Raw genomic sequence first — 5,492 nt, forward strand, 5'->3', positions numbered from 1 at the left:
AGCCTGGTGCATGGGTGGGGCTGGCTGGTTTGCCCTGAAGGGTGTCCTGGATCAGGGTGGGGGTCCCCACTGGGGTGCCTGGCCAGCCTGGGTGAGGGGATGATGGCTGTTTGCAGCTGGTCACACACCATTCAGGGTAGGGGTCCCCACTGGAGTGCCTGGCCAGTCTGGGTGAGGGGCTGAGGGCTGTTTTCAGGCTGTGGGTGACTGAAGCTCCCAACTGCTCCTTTTTTTCTTTTTATTCTGGGCCAGCTTTAGCTTTGAGGCTTGCTCCAGCTCTTAGGCCTCCGCTGCTGAAAATAGGTTTCTGGTCTTTGCATACAATGTTGCGAATCTGCTGGCTGAAGTCAGGTGGTATTTGTTACATAGTTTCTGAAACTGCCGCCTCAGAGGACTGCAGCGGCAGGCTGGGAACGTTGGAGTCCTCTGTCACTGAGGCAAGCAAGCCTCATGTTAGTTTCAAGCTGCCTGGCTGCCGGCCGCCATCTTGGCTGACAGTTAATTTGCATATCTCGCTGATTAGCCAATGAAAGGGGTAGCAGGTTGTACGCCAATTACCATGTTTCTCTTTTATTAGTGTAGATATTAAACTTGGCCAAGTAATTTATGGCTTGTTGATTCTGAATATTTTGGATGTAGAGTTGTTGTTTTTATTACTGCTTAAATATGTAAATATAGCTGACGTAGTTCTGTTAAACCTACCAATGAATTATAAAACTAATACTTTGAGTAAGTTTGAAAATATCTTTTGAAGAATTCATAGACAAAACAAAACAAACCATAAATATGAGTCTTTCAATATTTGTCAATACCACTTTATAAATATTTATAGGAAGAAAAGTTTAGTGAAAACATGAAAAATCACTTTAAATTCATTTGTTTTTTTTTCTATTTAGATAAAGTTGGCCTTTTCAAGTGCTGGAACAGTGCTCTGGTAACCTGCCCTGTGTTTGCGGCTCTTTAAACGACACAGTAGTCACGCCATGTTTCTCTGGCTGCAGGTCAGTCATGCACATTCGTTTGTTATTTGTGGTTTATTATTTGGGGTTTCCCCTTATACATTGAATATGACAGCATCTTTAATTCTTGAATAATGCACATAACCCACTTAACACCAGCTATCAACAAAAAGGCTTACTGCACTTCAGACTTTTTCTTTTTATATATTTTATTTATTTTTTACAGAGAGGAAGGGCAAGGGATAGAAAGTTAGAAACATCAATGAGAGAGGAACATCTATCAGCTGCCTCCTGCACACCCACTACTGGGGATGTGCTGCAACCAAGATATATGCCCTTGACTGGAATCGAACCTGGAACCCTTCAGTCCATAGGCCGACGCTCTATGCACTGAGCCAAACCGGTCAGGGCTGCACTCTAGACCTTTTGGTGTAATATTGGAGATCAAGTGGATTAAAATTAAGTGGCAATTCTTTATGATTGCAAATACAGATGCTGACTTTCACACCGAAATAGATGGCAAGTCACTGTTTTAAGGTATCCTTTCTGGTGGTCCAGACTAATCTGTTATGTTATCATGAAAAATGAAGCTTGAAATCGAGTTTTATTTAATTCTTATATCTCTAAGAATATTCTTGCGGGCCTTAGAATGAGAAACAGCAGACTGTAACATTTAGATATTTTAAATGTATTCACAGATTTTTGTTATTCTTAAAAATAAGGTATAGATAGGAGTTTGTAAAAGTAAAAGATCTACACTAATAAAAGAGAAAAATGGTAATTGGAGGCCTGGGCAAGGGTGGAGCCCGTGATCAGGGGAGATGGGGTTCCCCTGCCCAGGCCTGAAGTCTGGGCCAGAGTCATCAAGCCTGGGGCAGGGGTGGGTGGGTGGCCAAGCCGCAGATTGGTGTGAACTACAGAGGAAGCACCTTTTCTGACCGCTCATAGGTTAAGATCCCTGTATGCCACTGGTAATATTCTTAGTAACTTGGGTAATAAGAATTCAAAACGGTGATCTAGGGTTTTTCACCACACTCCTGATGAAAAAAAACGGAGGTCTGCTGCTGGAGGGCTTAGAAATGTCATATCCTGCCCTAGCCGGTTTGGCTCAGTGGATAATGCCTTGTCCAGCCTATGGCAGGGTCTTGGTTCAATTCTGACCAAGGGCATGTACCTAGATTGCAGGCTCCTCCCTGGCCGGGGCCCAGGTCAGGGCTCATGCAGGAGGCAACCAATCAAAGTATTCCTCTCACTTTGATGTTTCTCTCTGTCTTTCCCTTTCTCTTCCACATTCTCTAAAAATCAATGGAAACATATCCTCAGGTGAGGATAAAAAAATAATAAAGAAATGTCATATCCTATGAAAGACACATCTTGAAAATGCCTAAAGAAAGTTGTCATTTTTTCATGGTGAAGGGACTGGAGTCCGGGTTGATGAAAACACCTTGGTGGCTGCGGGGACTGGCAGTGGATGCAGCAGCGGGGTGATGGGGCTGGTGCCTTCCCCTGATCAGCCCGGTCGCCTCCCACAAAGGGAGGCCAGACTGCGGCTTAAGCCCTATCTCCAAGGGGAGCAGGGAGTGGGCCTAGGCCGTCAGTAGGACCTCTCCTGAGGGCTCCCAGTATGTGAGAAGGGGCAGGCTGGGCTGAGGGACACTACCCCCCACCCCCACACCCAGTGCATGAATTTTGTGCACTGGGCCCTAGTTGTTAATAAAACTAGAGGCCCATCACATGAAGAGATTCGTGCAATAGGCCTTCCCTTCCCCGGCTGCTGGCACTGGTTTTCCTCCTGCACCCAGGACCCAGGTCTTTGCTCCAGCTGGAGCCTTTAGTCTTTGCTCTGCCACTTCGTGCCTATGTATGCAAATTAACCGCCATCTTTGTTGGATTAATTTGCATACTCTTTGGATTGGCTGGTGAGCGTAGCAGAGGGATGGTCAATTTACATGTTTGTCTATTATTAGGTAAGACAGGCTCCTTTTTGTTTTTGAAATTTTATATTGAGTCCTATTGATTTGAGTTTCTTTAGCCTCCACTGAATGAATAAAAAATTATAATATTTAACTTCCAAGAGAGCTAAGTATACTGCTCTCTTACGGAGGCAGGACCTCTTAGGGACTCAGGGGGTTACAGGTTGCTGTTCCAGGTGCTCCCTGCTGGGGAAGGAGGGTGGGCCTGCAGCCATTACTTGTGCCTCTGGGCAGGGGCTGTGTGTCCTGGAGACCCGGCTTCCCTGTCCCTTCCTCTTCTCCTTCTCCATGATCTCGTTGTTTCAAGTGGCGAATCCCATCAGTAACAGGAAAAGTAACGACCACCCTCCAATATAGTTTATCTCGAAATTATAAACATTTCCCACAGTATTAGGTATAATGTATATATATGTGTATGTATACATATACATACATAAATATTTACAGCATGCACAGATGTTAGAAATTAAGAAAGATGAAATAAAGATTTATTTTAAAACATTCTCATATCACTAAACATGAATTATTTTTGCTTTCACTAAACATATTAATGACAATATTAAGACTTACGTGGTTAATATGCTTTATTTTTTAAAAAATCTTGGTTTAATTATTTGTGAAGAGTGATTTAAAATCTGATACTTTAGCTTATTTTAAAATCTTGGGTTCTTTGTTGGGTTTTTTTTTGAGTTTTTGTTTTTGTTCTTTTTGATGAGAACTAAAAAGAGATATATCACAAAGATAAGAAGATCCAAGTAGCCCTGGCTGGTGTGGCTCAGTGGATAGAGTGTAGACCTGAGGACTGAAGGGTCCCGGGTTTGATTCCGGTCAAGGGCACCAGTCTGGGTTGCGGGCTCGGTCCCCAGTGGGGGGCGTACAGGAAGCAACTGATCAATGAATCTCACCACTCATGTTTCAATCTCTCTCTCCCTCTTCCGTTTTTTCTGAAATCAATACAAATATCTTTAAAAAAAGATCCAAATAGAATAAGTGCACCTTTCAGACAACTCAGATGTCGGTAAATGCATGAGATTACACTACTTATTAAAGTAAAGGTTTAAGGCTAAACTGGTAGATGAGGTAACCCAAGTAAGACGAGATTTTTAAAATACAGGAATTCTTAATACACCAAATACCAAAGCAGCGCAGTGACAATTCACTTGTGCTTATTCTAACACAGAGCAGTGTTTCAGTGTGATTAGCGTGATGGCTTCTGTATAGTGAGAACCATAGCATTTTTAACAGGAAAGCAGGTTAATGCCCCGATCTGTTACTCAGCCACATTTTAGATTTAAAACTTAATTGAATTATTACAGCATGAGAGGCAGTTATCATTTGATGGAATGAAATTAACCCTCAATTTTATACAAAAGCTTCCTTCCTGGACTCCCAGTGATTCCCAGAGATTTCCAGGCGGAAACTGTCTTCACCCTGGAGGTCCAGCAGCTACCTGTAGGCGTGGGCGGTCCCCTCGTTTGACAGTCACGCTCGGAGGGCAGACTGGCTTCCTTCCTGACCTTGTTCGCCCCTGCGACCCGCCCCCTTGAATCTGACCGTGAGGTGCTTTGCCTGGCCAGGTGGTTTCCTCCAACACAGGCCGTGCCCAGTGCTCCGCGAGAGCCCCAGGAACTCCTGCAGGTCGCGAGCTCTCTCTGCAGAGTGTCCCTCCCACTTCTCTGAGGCGGACTCTGGCCACCTTCAAGTTCCAGGACCCCAGCTCCTCTCCCAGCTCTGCCTGACACCCCTGCCCCGTGCCCATCCGACACTTCTGCAGGCTGCAAGCCAGCGGCAGAGGGCGCACCTCTGCATTTCTGTCCCTAGAAGTCACCGTCCTTCAGTCCTTCCGTGCCCAGTGCCCATAGCGGCGTTGAGCGGCGTTGAGTGCTGCTGTTGCCTATGCGTTGTCTGCATTCTCCGTGGTTGGAAGAGGGAGTGGAAACCTGGCCTCTCATGGGATCTTGCGTGGACAGGGGTGTCTCGCTGGGTGATGTCAGAGCTGTGAGCCCCACTAGGCCCTGCTGTGCCCTCCCCTGGACGCACTGAAGAACTTGGTCTCTGTGTTCACAGGGCTGTTGACTTGTACTTTTCTCTGTGTGATGGCCTCCCCTGGTCTGGTTTCCGCGTCACTAGTCGCCGAGCACAGGCATGGACATCAGGACGTCTCTCAGGTCACCTGTCCCATCCTGACCCTCCCTGCCCGCGGCCCTGACCAGGGCGGCTCGGCCTCTCACGTGCTCACAGCTCCCCGGGACCTTGTGAAAATCAGAGCCCGACTCGGAGGCCTGGGGAGCCGGGTCTGCGTGTCTCATGACTCCCAGGGAGGCGGCTCGCTCTGGACCACACTCTGAGCACTAGACCCCCGGTCCCCGCAGGTCACCTCGTCCTCGGAGCCGTGGCCCTCCTCCTCTCTGCTCTCACCATCCAGCGTGACCCTTCACTTCTCTGCTTCCTGACATCGTCCTTATCCCCAAGGCCTGCCTGGCTCCCAGGTCAACTTCTCTGTGAGATGCGCTCTCCCACCCCTGTCCTCACCCCCAGCTGCCCGGAGCTGCATTTGCTC

At 47.0% G+C, this 5,492-nt stretch overlaps 1 long non-coding RNA gene across 1 annotated transcript in view; it reads left to right on the forward strand.

Moving 5' to 3' along the window:
- Positions 1-5,492, forward strand: part of LOC107182950 — a 9,848-nt gene that overhangs the window by 3,821 nt on the left and 535 nt on the right. Inside the window, exon 2 of the long non-coding RNA XR_001513706.1 lies at positions 897-1,001. This is a non-coding gene — a long non-coding RNA (uncharacterized LOC107182950). The remainder of the gene's footprint in view (positions 1-896; positions 1,002-5,492) is intronic.

The sequence above is a fragment of the Myotis davidii genome, unplaced genomic scaffold, assembly GCF_000327345.1.
Source record: "Myotis davidii unplaced genomic scaffold, ASM32734v1 scaffold698, whole genome shotgun sequence".
In the NCBI taxonomy this organism is placed as follows: Eukaryota; Metazoa; Chordata; class Mammalia; order Chiroptera; family Vespertilionidae; genus Myotis; species Myotis davidii.